Genomic DNA, 15,295 nt, shown 5'->3' with positions numbered 1-15,295 from the left:
GGTCAGCCTGTGCAAGTTGTTCCAAAAAAAGGAGGAATCACTGTAGTCCCCAATGAGAAAAATGAATTAATCCCTACAAGGACCGTCACAGGATGGCGGATGTGCATAGACTATAGAAAACTCAACGAAGCTACACGAAAAGATCATTTTCCCCTTCCTTTCATGGATCAGATGCTGGAAAGACTTGCAAGACATGCATATTACTATTTTCTCGATGGTTATTCAGGATATAACCAAATAGTGGTTGATCCAAGAGACCAAGAGAAAACCTCCTTCACCTGCCCATATGGAGTGTTTGCCTACAGGCGCATGCCATTTGGGCTATGCAATGCACCTGCAACTTTCCAACGCTGCATGCTTTCCATTTTTTCAGATATGATAGAAAAATTCATCGAAGTTTTTATGGATGACTTCTCAGTATTCGGAGACTCTTTTCCTAATTGCCTAGATCACCTGGCCCTGGTATTAAAAAGATGTCAAGAAACTAATTTGGTCTTGAACTGGGAGAAATGTCACTTTATGGTGACAGGAGGAATAGTTCTAAGTCATAAGGTTTCTAACCAAGGCATTGAAGTGGACAGAGCCAAGGTGGAACTCATTGAAAAATTACCTCTACCAAGTGATGTCAAGGCAATTAGGAGTTTTCTAGGGCATGCTGGCTTTTACAGAAGGTTTATTAAAGATTTTTCAAAAATAGCCAAGCCCTTAAGCAATCTCCTTGTATCTGATACACCATTTATCTTTGATGAAAAGTGCATGCTGGCATTTAAAAACTTGGAAAAGAGGTTGTCCTCTGCCCCTATCATTTTCCCACCTGACTGGAACCTACCATTTGAACTGATGTGCGATGCATCTGATTTTGCAATTGGGGTAGTGTTAGGACAGAGGAAAGATAACTTGGTCCATGTGATATACTATGCCAGCAAAGTCCTCAATGATACTCAAAGAAACTATACCACTACTGAAAAGGAGTTGCTGGCAATAATTTTTGCATTTGACAAGTTTAGATCATACCTCATTGGTGCCAAAGTGGTAATCTTCACAGATCACACAGCACTTAAATATTTGTTTGCCAAGCAAGAATCAAAACCAAGACTAATAAGATGGATCTTATTGTTGTAGGAATTCAATATTGAAATCAAAGACAAGAAAGGAGTGGAGAACAAGGTAGCAGATCACCTATCCTGAATCCCTCATGATAAAGGAGGAACACATGATACAAATGTAAATGAGTTCTTCCCAGATGAGCAGTTGATGACGATTCACAGAGCACCTTGGTTTGCAGATATTGCCAATTTTAAGGCAACTGGGGCTTTACATCCAGACATCAACAAACACCAGAAAAGAAAGCTCATCAATGACGCAAAGTATTTTGTTTGGGATGAACCATATCTCTTCAAGAAGTGTTCAGATGGAATTCTGAGAAGATGTGTCTCGGAAGAAGAGGGACGAGAGGTCTTGTGGAACTGCCACAGCTCATGCTATGGAGGCCATTTTGGAGGGGACAGAACTGCAGCCAAGGTATTACAAAGCGGATTCTTTTGGCCCACCCTTTTCAAGGATGCCAAAGAACTGGTAAGAATTGCAATGAATGTCAAAGAGCTGGAAACTTACCCAAAAGAAATGAGATGCCACAAAATTTCATCTTAGAACTGGAACTATTTGATGTGTGGGACATCGATTTCATGGGACCTTTCCCAATTTCATATTCAAACAAGTACATCTTGGTAGCAGTGGATTACGTTTCCAAGTGGGTAAAGGCTATTGCAACCCCAACGAATGATAACAAGGTAGTCATGAACTTCCTCAGAAAGAATATCTTTAGCCGGTTCGGAGTCCTACGAGCACTCATCAGTGATGGAGGGAGCCATTTTTGTAACAGACCACTAGAAGCTCTCCTCCTACGATACGGGGTGAAACACAAGATTTCCACGCCTTACTACTCCCAAACAAGTGGGCAAACTAAGATATCTAACAGAGAGCTAAAAAGGATTCTGGAAAAGACTGTGGGAGCATCAAGGAAGGATTGGTCAAAGAAGCTGGATGATGCTCTTTGGGCATACAGAACGGCATTCAAAACACCAATCGGGATATCCCCATACCAACTGGTGTATGGAAAGGCTTGTCATCTACGATTGGAGCTAGAACACAAAGCCCTCTAGGCTCTCAAGCTGCTAAATTTTCATAGCACTGCTGCTGGTGAAAAGAGGGTCTTGCAGCTGCAAAAAAAATAGAGGAGTTCAGATCTCAAGCCTATGAAAATGCCAAGATTTATAAAGAAAAGGCAAAGAGAAGGCATGACCTCCATTTAACACCCAGAAGCTTCGAAGAAGGACAACAAGTGCTCCTCTACAATTCCAAATTAAGATTCTTCCCTGGGAAACTCAAATCAAGGTGGTCAGGACCCTTTCTTGTCACAAAGGTCCCGCCGTATGGGCACATAGAAATCATGGAGGAAAGTTCAAAGAGGACGTTCACTGTTAATGGACAGAGGCTCAAACACTACATGGACAACATGGGGGAAAACCCCAAAGTGAAGTATCACCTCAAGTGATGGAGGAATCGTCGAGCTAGCGACGCTAAAAGAGCGCTTCGTTGGGAGGCAACCCAACCTAAGGTAGTTTTCTTTTCATTTGCATTTTAATAAAAATCACAAGTAGTTTCCCCCGTATTGTGAGGAGCTAAGTTTGGTGTTACACACCAAAACAATACAAGAGTGAGTGTGTAATTCTAAGTTTGGTGTTTCACCAAAGATTTCAGTTAGAATCACACTACACTCCTTCAAGGGCAAATTGCTAGATCCAACTAATGCACGAAAAACTTATCTCTCAACAAATTTCCCTTCGGCAAGTATACCAAATTGTCGTCAAGTAATAACTCACTATAGAGTGAGGTCGAATCCCACAGAGATTAACGGATTAAGCAATCAATGGTTAATTGATTATCCTAGTTAGACGAATCATAATGGAGTGATAAGTAACGAGGAAATGTAAATTGACAAAAAAGTAAAGAAAGCAATAAAGTGCAGAAAAGTAAAATGACAAGAAAAGTAAATGTAAGAACTAAAAATAAAATGAACATTGGGATCAAGAGATATTGCAATCCTCCGGATCAATCTCATTTACATCTCTTCCTCAATCAATGCACTCATTGATCTCCTTGGCAATCTTAAGTGATTGAATTATAATTTCTTGTAATTCAATCTCTCAAATCTTGATCAATAGCCAATTCCTTGGTCAATTGCTCATGAGAAGAGATGAAGTATGGTCACTGATTATACCACATGCATTTCCCAAATCAAGCATTGAGAGGATTATAGTCACATATCCATCCAAACCCAATTTGGTCCAGCATGAGAAAGCATTTCTAGCTTGATCTCTTCATTCCTCTTCCAAGGTTCAGAAGAGATCCAAGTTTGAATAGTTTCTTTTCCAAGATAACTACCCAATTGGATGAAGATCGAAAGCTTTCAAGTAAAATCAAGAGAAAAGATAGAAGAAGAATAATGAAAACTAGTATTGATCCATCAAATTACAACAGAGCTCCCTAACCCAATGAAAGGAGTTTAGTTGTTCATAGCTCTGGAAAATGAAAACAAAGATGGAGAATACATAATGAAAACTAGAAGTGCAGAGAAAGTAAATACAGGAAGTAGTTCTATGCTATTTTCCAACTCCCAGGACTCCTAAAATAATTCAAAGCTACTCCTATATATACTACTCTTATCATCTTCTAGTTGGCTCTTCAAGTCTTGGGCCTTTGGATCTTGAGTTTGAAGCAGTTCTTTTCTTCATTTGGGCTTGGCTTTACTTGCAGAGAGAAAGTGTGAAGTAGGCAGAGACTTTAGCTCAGGGCATTAGGGGTGTTAACGTTTAGTGAAAATATGAGTTCGAGAATGTTAGTGACAATCAACTTTCTCACTAACGTTCCTAAGTAAAAGCCACGTTAACTTCAACGTTAGTAGCACAAACGTTGCCACTAACGTTGCCTCTAGGTCCTTCGCACACGTTATTGGGGCTTAACTTTCCCAATAACGTTGAAAAGCCCCCCTTGCTCCTACGTTAGAGCCCACGTTAACTTAGTTAACGTGGCTCTTTAACGTGGGCTTGCCATCCTTCGAAAACGTTAGTGACACTCAACATTGTCACTAACGTTCCAATGTGCCCCCATGTCTCACGTTAGAGCCCACGTTAACTTAGTTAACGTGGCTCTTTAACATGGCATTGCTTAGCCATCCCCAACGTTAGTGACAATGTTGAGTGTCACTAACGTTGGCTCATTTTTTACTCATCCACGTTAGCTTCCACGTTAACTAAGTTAACGTGGCTCATAGTGGCTTGTGTGGCTCCTTCCAACGTTAGTGACAATGTTGAGTGTCACTAACGTTGGCCATCACCTTCTTCTTTCACGTTAGCCTCCACGTTAACTAAGTTAACGTAGAAGTCAATGTGGCTCCTTGGGGTTGTGTGGTTGCTTCCAACGTTAGTGACAGTGTTGGGTGTCACCAACGTTGTCGACCACCCTTGCCTCTTCACGTTAGCTCCCACGTTAACCAAGTTAATGTGGGAGTTAACGTGGCATTGTGCACTTAAGCCAACGTTAGTGACAATATTGAATGTCACTAACGTTTGCTTCCTTTCCCCCTTTTAACGTTAGAGGCCACGTTAACTAAGTTAACGTGGACTCTAACGTGGCCACTTATGAGCATTGGCCAACGTTAGTGATAATGTTAAGTGTCACTAACGTTGGCTCAAATTCCCTTTTTCACATTAGAGTTAACGTTAACTTAGTTAACGTGACTCTTAACGTGGGTAATGATGGCTTCGAGAGCATCATTGGCAGTCACGTTTCTCATTAACTTTGCAAGTTACCTCCCATTTCTTGCTTCCTTTGGTTCTGAAATCAGGCAATAGAGTGCATCAAAGTTCTAGTCCAAGTCATGGGTAATGCAGAATACAATTTGTTACTAAACTCATGCAAAACCCTCATGAATTCATGTAAAATGCACAATGTATGCTTGAATCAAGGTGTAAGTGAATATCTATCCAAAACTAGCTTATTTCCTAAGAAAATGCATGAAACTATCCTAAAAACAGTAAAGAAAATGTCTGTGAAACTGGTCAAAATGCCCTGGCATCACCAACCAATCAAGGGAACCACTTAACAGTAGTTAGATTCTAGTTGTCTTGCTGATAACAACACATGAGATTTTCTGCATGCATTCAACCTGCTGTATTAGGCAAGGAACTAAGTTTGGTGTTCACACACCAAGTTAAGTTCCGAAATGCACAAGCATACATGCATACTAACTATCTCTCAAGTGCTTTGGGGACAAGCAACTTCCAATAACTTTGCAGGGATTCAATCAATCTTTTGGAAAAACAGTGCACCATCATCCAAGGAAGTGAGGAAGGATGCAGAAGCTATGGAGGATGACAACAAATGGGTAGCTGGAAGGCATCACCAAAAGGTTGAATTGTTACTTGATTCCATATGCTTGGAAATAATCAATTTGGAAGTCTGAATGTTCCCTTGATTAATAGTCATTCTTTAAGCTTAATTCACTAGAATTTGATGTTTATTTTTGCTTAGGTCTATGCTTGCTAGTGAAGTTGTCTGTTTTCATTTTCATCTTGCTTATTGTATGCTTGTCCTTTTAAGCTAAATAAAAAAAGAGATATTATGAAAGACCAGAGTGATGTTCAAGTTGTGGAGTAGGTTCTTAAATTTGTGGTGTAGTAATCACTTAGCTAAGTTGGTTCACCAACAAGGTGGGAAGGCAACTATCTGTCCTGAATCATATACTTGAAACACACCCCATGAGACTAGCTAAATAATAAGATCCTAATAAGAAAAAGGAAAAGAACAATAAGAGTTGAAAAAGAAAGAAAAGTTAATAAAGAATAAGGCTAGGCACCAAGGGATTGAAACTTGAGGGATGTGTCTGTGGTGCTCTTGTATCAAGGATCTGCTTGGATGAATAAGTTCTTAAGAGTTCTTCATCACTTGGTAACTTGGGTTAACTAACCCAGGATTATCAACTGAAAATCCACCATCAAGAGCAACCTTGCTACAGAACATTTAGTAACCCAAAGAGGTGTTGGACACCAAGACCTCAAGGAAAGAAAATAACAAACCATGTGCCTGTGGTGTGCATGTATGGGGGAGAGAGACTTGAGGGAGTAAGTCCTTAGGGGTGTTTCAACACCTAGCACCTTGAACCAACTGGTTCAGGAGTGTTGGCTGAAAGCTTATCTTAAAGAGTCGCCCCCTCACAGAACACTTAGCCTAAGGATGAAATAAACCTTGGAAACACAAAGGGATCAATAAAAAAAAGTCTCAAAGGATGCAATCAAGTGAGTATTCCAAGGCATGATAAAGGTCTGAAAGCTAGTAAAGGAAAGAACCTAAGTTGCTATGCATGAAACCCCCTAAAACCAAGAACATGACTTCCACAATAGTGATTCATTCATCTTGTCATTTCATTCATCATTCTCTTGTTCCAGTACTTGCTTAGGGACAAGCAAGCTTTAAGTTTGGTGTCTCACCTTTTCTTTATGGTTTTAAGGTAGTTTCATACATTTTCTTAGGAAATAAGCAAGTTTTGGGTAAATAATCACTTACATCTTGATTCAAGCAAACATTGTGAATTTTACATGATTTCATGAGAATTATGCATGAATTAAAGGACAAATTGAATGATGCATGTCTCATAACTTGGATTAGAGCTTTGATGCACTTTATTGCTTGATTTCAGGACAAAGGAAGCAAGGAAGAACCACGTTAGTAGCCACGTTAGTCTAGCTAACATGACCACTAAGGTGGAATGAAGGCTAGCTTGCATCATTAATGAGAAAAGTTATTGCCAATAATGCCTTCGTGAGCTATCATAGCCCACGTCAGTTGCCACGTTAACTATGTTAACGTGGAAGCTAACGTAGAAGAGAAGTAGAACTCCAACATTAGTGGTAAAAGTAAGTGCCACTAACGTTCCAAAAGGGGCAATTGGCCACATTAAGAGCCATGTTAACTTAGTTAACGTGAGCTCTAATGTGGAAGAAGAAGATGATGCCAACGTTAGTGACACTTACCTTTGTCACTAACGTTGGACTAAGCCCATATTGGCTACGTTAAAAGCCACGTTAACTGGTATGCGAAATTGTTACTCTGAGGTTGTAAAATTTGTTGTTCGTTCTCTCCCTGGCAATGGCGCTAACAACTGGTGCACAATACCATGGTCCAGACATAACTTCATAACTTCGCACAACTAACTAGCAAGTGCACTAGGTCGTCCAAGTAATAAAACCTTACGTGAGTAAGGGTCGATCCCACGGAGATTGTTGGTATGAAGTAAGCTATGGTCATCTTCTAAATCTCAGTCAGGCGGATATCAAATAGTGGTGGAGTTTTCGAAAATTAATAATAAATAAACAGAAAATAAATATAAAAATACTTATGTAATTCATTGGTGAGAATTTCAGATAAGCGTATAGAGATGCTTTCGTTCCTCTGATCCTTTGCTTTCCTGCTGTCTTCATCCAATCAGTCTTACTCCTTTCAATGGCAAGCTTTCTGTAAGGGCATCACCGTTGTCAATGGCTACATCCCATCCTCTTTGTGAAAATGGTCCAAATGCTCTGTCACGGCATGGCTAATCATCTGGAGGTTCTCGATCATACTGGAATAGGATTTACTATCCTTTTGTGTCTGTCACTACGCCCAGCACTCGCGAGTTTGAAGTTCGTCACAGCCATCCCTTCCCAGATCCTACTCGGAATACCACAGACAAGGTTTAGACTTCGGGATCTCAGGAATGGCCATCCATGGGTTCTAACTTATACCACGAGGCTTCTAATATCTCAGACTCAGTCCCCTGTATTAGATATCCAAGAGATATTCATTCTAGCTTGTTTGCATGTAGAACAGAAGTGTTTGTCAGGCACGCGTTCATAAGTGATAATGATGATGAGCATCACATAATCATCATATTCATCATGTTCTTGGGTGCGAATGGATATCTTAGAAGCGGAATAAGTTGAATTGAATAGAAAATAGTAGTACTTTGCATTAAATCATGAGGAACAGCAGAGCTCCACACCTTAATCTATGGAGTGTAGAAACTCTACTGTTGAAAATACATAAGAGATGAAGGTTCAAGCATGGCCGAATGGCCAGCCTCCAATGTCTAAGGACTAAACGTTCCAAAGATGATTCGAAGAAGAATTATAAATCATAAGATGTCCCACACAATAGTAAAAAAAAGTCCTATTTATACTAAACTAGTTACTAGGGTTTACAGAAGTAAGTAATTGATGCATAAATCTACTTTCGGGGCCCACTTGGTGTGTGCTTGGGCTGAGCTTGAAGTTTACACGTGGAGAGGTAATTCTTGGAGTTGAACGCTAGTTTGTAACGTGTTTTTGGCATTCAACTCTGGTTCGTGACGTGTTTCTGGCATTTAACTCCAGACTACAGCGTAGAACTGGCATTCAACGCCCTTTTGTGTCGTCTAAACTCGGCCAAAGTATGGACTTTTATATATTGCTGGAAAGCCCTAGATGTCTACTTTCAACGCAATTGGAAGCGCGCCATTTTGAGTTCTGTAGCTCCAGAAAATCCACTTTGAGTGCAGGGAGGTCAGAATCTAACAACATCAGTAGTCCTTCTTCAACCTCTGAATCTGATTTTTGCTCAAGTCCCTCAATTTCAGCCAGAAAATACCTGAAATTACAGAAAAATACACAAACTCATAGTAAAGTCCAGAAATGTGAATTTAACATAAAAACTAATAAAAGCATCCCTAAAAGTAACTAGATCCTACTAAAAACATACTAAAAACAATGCCAAAAAGCGTATAAATTATCCGCTCATCACAACACCAAACTTAAATTGTTGCTTGTCCCCAAGCAACTGAAAATCAAATAGGATAAAAAGAAGAGAATATACTATAAATTCCAAACCATCAATGAAACTTAGCTCCAATCAGATGAGCGGGACTTGTAGCTTTTTGCCTCTTGAATAGTTTTGGCGTCTCACTTTATCCATTGAGGTTCAGAATGATTGGCATCTATAGGAACTCAGAGTTCAGATAGTGTTAGTGATTCTCCTAGTTCAGTATGTTGATTCTTGAACACAGCTACTTTATGAGTCTTGGCCGTAGCCCTAAGCACTTTGTTTTCCAGTATTACCACCGAATACATAAATGCCACAGACACACAACTGGGTGAACCTTTTCAGACTGTGACTCAGCTTTGCTAAAGTCCCCAATTAGAGGTGTCCAGGGTTCTTAAGCACACTCTTTTTTTTTGCTTTGGACCTTGACTTTAACCGCTCAGTCTCAAGTTTTCAATTAACACCTTCACGCCACAAGCACATGGTTAGGGACAGCTTGGTTTAACGCTTAGGCCAGGATTTTATTCCTTTAGGCCCTCCTATCCACTGATGCTCAAAGCCTTGGGATCCTTTTATTTACTATTGCCTTTTGGTTTTAAGGGTTATTGGCTTTTTGCTTTTGCCTTTTGGTTTTAAGAGCTTTTGGCTTTTTCTGCTTGCTTTTTCTCCTTTTTTTTCGCTATTTTTTTCTATATTTTTTTTCTGCAAGCTTTTGTATTCACTGCTTTTTCTTGCTTCAAGAATCAATTTTATAATTTTTCAGATTATCAAATAACATGTCTCCTTGTCATCATTCTTTCAAGAGCCAACATATTTAACATTCTTAAACAACAACTTCAAAAGACATATGAACTGTTTAAGCATTCATTCAGAAAACAAAAAGCATTGTCTCCACAACAAAGTAGTTAAACTAAGTTCAAGGATAAATTCGAAACTCATGTACTTCTTGTTCTTTTGAATTAAAACATTTTTCATTTAAGAGAGGTGATGGATTCATAGGACATTCATAACTTTAAGACAAAGTTACTAAATACTAATGATCATGTAATAAGACACAAACGTGGATAAGCACTTAACATAAAGAAAACGAAAAATAGAGAATTTAAGAACAATGAATGAGTCCACCTTAGTGATGATGGCGTTTCCTTCTTGAGGAACCAATCATGTCCTTGAGCTCTTCTATGTCTCTTCCTTGTCTTTATTGCTCATCCCTCATTGCTTTTTGATCTTCTCTAATTTCATGAAGGATGATGGAGTGCTCTTGATGCTCCACCCTTAATTGTCCCATGTTGGAACTTAATTCTCCTAGGGAGGTGTTGATTTGCTCCCAATAGTTTTGTGGAGGAAAATGCATTTGAGGCATCTCCGGGATCTCATGGTGATGAGCTTCATGCGTCTCTTGAGCTCCATGAATGGGCTCTCTTGCTTGATCCACCCTTTTCTTAGTGATGGGCTTCTCTTCCTCAATGGGAATGTCTCCTTCTATGAAAGCTCCAACTGAGTAACATAGATGGCAAATAAGATGAGGAAAAGCTAGCCTTGCCCAGGGAGAGGGCTTTTCGGCTATTTTGTAGAGTTCAAGGGAGATGACTTCATGAACTACTACTTCCTCTCCAATCATGATGCTATGAATCATGATGGCCCGATCCACAGTAACTTCAGATCGGTTGCTAGTGGGGATGATGGAGCGTTGGATGAACTCTAACCATCCTCTAGCTACAGGCTTGAGGTCCAGTCTTTTTAGTTGAACCGGCTTGCCTTTGGAGTCAATCTTCCATTGAGCTCCTTCCACATATATGTCCATGAGGACTTGGTCCAACCTTTGATTAAAGTTGACCCTTCTAGTGTAGGGGCGTGAATCTCCTTGTATCATGGGCAAGTTAAATGCCAACCTCACATTTTCTGGACTAAAATCTAAGTATTTCCCCCGAACCATTGTAATATAATTCTTTGGATTCGGGTTCTTACTTTGATCATGGTTCTTAGTGATCCATGCATTAGCATAGAACTCTTGAACCATTAGGATGCCGACTTGTTGGACGGGATTTGTTAGAACTTCCCAACCTCTTCTTTGGATTTCATGTCGGATCTCCGGATACTCATTTCTCTTGAGTTTGAAAGGGACCTCGGGGGTCACCATCTTCTTGGCCACAACGTCATAGAAGTGGTCTTGATGGGCTTTGGAGATGAATCTTTCCATCTCCCATGACTCAGAGGTGGAAGCTTTTGTCTTCCCTTTCCCTTTTCTAGAGGATTCTCCAGTCTTAGGTGCCATCAATGGTAATGGAAAAATAAAAAGCTTATGCTTTTACCACACCAAACATAGAATATTGCTCGCCCTCGAGTAAGAGAAGAAAGAATAGATGAAGAAGAAGAAAATATGAAGGAGAGGAGGGAGAGGTGTATTCGGCCAAGAAGGGGAAGAGAGGGTTGTATTGTGTGAAAATGAGGAAGAATGGAAGGCTTTATATAGGGAGGGGAGGGGGTTAGTTTCGGCCATATAGGGTGGGTTTGGGTGGGAAATTGATTTTGAATTTTGAAGGTAGGTGGAGTTTATGATGTAGTTTTATGGGGAAGAGTGGATAGATGTGAGTGGTGAAGTGGTGATAGGGAAGAGAGATTGAGGTGATTGGTCAAGAATTTTGAGGAAGAGTGTTTATTGGAAAGAGAGGATGAACATTGAGAAGAGAGAAGAGAGTGAGTGATGGTAGGTGGAGATCCTGTGGGGTCCACAGATGCTGAGTTGATCCTGTGGGGTCCACAGATCCTGAGGTGTCAAGGATTTGCATCCCTGCACCAATTAGGCATGTAAAATTCCTTTGCATGCAATTCTGGCGTTTAAACACCGAATTGATGCTTGTTCTGGGCGTTCAACGCCCAGATGCAGCATATTTCTGGCGTTGAACGCCAGCCAGATGCTTGTTTCTAGCGTTCAGTGCTAGCTCTTCCTCAGTGTGCATTTCTGGCGTCTGAACGCCAGGATGCTGCTTGTCTCTGGCGTTCAATGCCAGATCCATGCTCTGTTCTGGCGTTGAACGCCAGCCAGATACTCCTTACTGGCGTTTGAACGCCAGTGAACTCCTCCTCTAGGGTGTGCTGTTTTTAATGCTGTTTTTGATTTTTCTTTAATTTTTTCAGTTGTTTTTGTGACTCCACATGATCATGAACCTATGAAGACATATAACTAATAAAAATATAATTAAATAAAAATTGGGTTGCCTCCCAACAAGCGCTTCTTTAATGTCAATAGCTTGACAGTGGGCTCTCATGGAGCCTCACAGATGTTCAGAGCATTGTTGAGACTTTCCAACACCAAACTTAGAGTTTGGATATGGGAGTTCAACACCAAACTTAGAGTTTGGTTGTGGCCTCCCAACACCAAACTTAAAGTTTGACTGTGGGGGGCTCTGGTTGACTCTGTTTTAAGAGAAGCATACTGTGCCTCTTTTCCATGTTTACAGAAGGATGTCCTTGAGTTTTAAACTCAAGGGAGTCCTTATTCAATTGAAGGACTAGTTCACCTCTGTTAACATCAATCACAACTCTTGCTGTGGCTAGGAAGGGTCTTCCAAGGATGATGGATTCATCCTTATCCTTCCTAGTATCTAGGATTATAAAATCAGCAGAGATGTAAGGGCCTTCAACCTTTACTAATATGTCCTCTACTTGTCCATAAGCCTGTTTTCTGGAATTGTCTGCCATCTCTAATGAGATTTTAGCAGCTTGTACCTCAAAGATTCCTAGTTTCTCCATTACAGAGAGTGGCATGAGGTTTATTCCTGACCCCAGGTCACATAGAGCCTTCTCAAAGGTTATGGTGCCTATGGTACAAGGTATCAGGAACTTTCTAGGATCCTGTTTCTTCTGAGGCAATCTCAGTTGATCCAATGCATTTAGTTCATTGGTGAACAGGGGAGGTTCATCTCCCCAAGTCTCATTACCAAATAAATTGGCATTCAGCTTCATGATTGCACCAAGGAACTTGGCAACTTGTTCGTCAGTGACATCCTCATTCTCTTCAGAAGAAGAATACTCATCAGAACTTATGAATGGCATAAGGAGGTTCAATGGAATCTCTATGGTCTCTAGATGAGTCTCAGATTCCTTTGGTTCCTCAGAGGGAAACTCCTTATTGATCACTGGACGTCCCAGGAGGTCTTCCTCCTTGGGATTCACGTCCTCTCCTTCCTCCTTGGATTCGGCCATGATGGTTATTTCAATGGCCTTGCACTCTCCTTTTGGATTTTCTTCTGTATTGCTTGCGAGAGTACTAGGAGGGATTTCAGTGATCCTTTTACTCAGCTGGCCCACTTGTGCTTCCAAATTTCAAATGGAGGACCTTGTTTCATTCATGAAACTCACAGTGGCCTTAGATAGATCAGAGATTAAGTTTGCTAAATTAGAGGTATTTTGTTCAGAATTCTCTGTCTATTGCTGAGTGGATGATGGAAAAGGCTTGCTATTGCTAAACCTGTTTCTTCCACCATTATTAAAGCCTTGTTGAGGCTTTTATTGATCCTTCTATGAGAGATTTGGGTGATTTCTCCATGAGGAATTATAGGTGTTACCATAGGGTTCACCCATGTAATTTACCTCTGCTATTGCAGGGTTCTCAGGATCATAAGCTTCTTCTTCAACAGATGCCTCTTGAGTACTGTTGGATGCAGCTTGCATTCCATTCAGACTTTGAGAAATCATACTGACTTGCTGAGTCAATATTTTATTCTGAGCCAATATGGCATTCAGAGTATCAATTTCAAGAACTCCCTTCTTCTGAGGCATCCCATTACTCACAAGATTCCTCTCAGAAGTGTACATAAACTGGTTATTAGCAACCATGTCAATGAGTTCTTGAGCTTCTGCAGGCATTTTCTTTAGGTGAATGGATCCACCTGCAGAAGTATCCAATGACATCTTAGCTAATTCAGACAGACCATCATAGAATATATCTAGGATGGTCCATTCTGAAAGCATGTCAGAAGGATACTTTTTGGTCAGTTGCTTGTATCTCTCCCAAGCTTCATAGAGGGATTCACCTTTCTTCTGTCTGAAGGTTTGAACATCCACTCTAAGCTTACTCAGCTTTTGAGGAGGAAAGAACTTGGCTAAGAAAGCCTTGACCAGCTTATCCCAAGAGTTCAGGCTATCCTTAGGTTGAGAATCCAACCATATTCTAGCTCTGTCTCTTACAACAAAAGGGAAAAGCATGAGCCTGTAGACTTCAGGATCTACTCTATTAGTCTTAACAGTATCACAGATCTGCAAGAATTCAGTTAAGAACTGAAAAGGATCTTCAGATGGAAGTCTATGAAACTTGCAGTTTTGTTGCATTAGAGAAACTAATTGAGGTTTCAGCTCAAAATTGTTTGCTCCAATGGTAGGGATTGAGATGCTTCTTCCATATAAATTGGAATTAGGTGCAGTGAAGTCACCAAGCATCCTCCTTGCATTATTATTATTTTCGGCTGCCATCTCCTCTTCCTGTTCGAAAATTTCTGTAAGGTTATCTCTGGATTGTTGTATTTTAGCTTCTCTTAGTTTCCTTTTCAGAGTCCTTTCAGGTTCAGGGTCTGCTTCAACAAGAATGTTCTTGTCCTTGCTCCTGCTCATATGAAAAAGTGGGAACAGAAAAATAATAATAATAGGGATCCTTTTTACCCAGGTATAGAGGTTCCCCTGTGTGAGTAGAAGAAGAAAAGAATGTAATGTAAATAAGGGAAGAAGAGAAAATTCGAACACAGATGGAAGAGGGGGTTCGAATTTGGGTGAGATGAAGTGTTAGTAGATGAATAAATAAATAGAAGGAGATTAGAAAGAAGGAGGATTTTCGAAAATAAAATTTTGAAAAGGGGTTAGTGATTTTCGAAAATTAGGAATGAAATCAAATTAAAATTAAAAATTGAAACAATTAGTTAATTAAAAAGAATTTTTGAATAAGAGGGAAGAGATTTTCGAAAATTAGAGAGAGAGAGTTAGTTACGTAGTTTTGAAAAAGATAAGAAACAAACAAAAAGTCAATTAGTTAGTTGAAAAAGATTTGAAAATCAATTTTGAAAATATAAGAAGATAAGAAGTTAGAAAAGATATTTGAAAATCAAATTTTTGAAAAAGATAAGATTTTAAAAAAAAGGATATGATAGAAAGATATGATTAGAATTAGTTTTGAAAAAGATTTGATTTTTAAAATCACAATTAATGACTTGGTTCACAAAAAATCATAAGACATGATTCTAGAACTTAAAATTTGAATCTTTCTTAACAAGTAAGCAACAAACTCAAAATTTTTTAATCAAAACATTAATTGATGATGTGATTTTCAAAAATATGATATAAAAATAAGAAAAAGATTTTGAAAATATTTTGAAAAAGATTTTTGAAATTTTCGAAAATAAATAAAAAAAAT

This window comes from Arachis hypogaea, chromosome 11 (assembly GCF_003086295.3).
Source record: "Arachis hypogaea cultivar Tifrunner chromosome 11, arahy.Tifrunner.gnm2.J5K5, whole genome shotgun sequence".
Taxonomy (NCBI): Eukaryota; Viridiplantae; Streptophyta; class Magnoliopsida; order Fabales; family Fabaceae; genus Arachis; species Arachis hypogaea.
The sequence above is the reverse complement of the archived record's forward strand: the minus strand, read 5'-3'. Positions refer to the sequence as shown.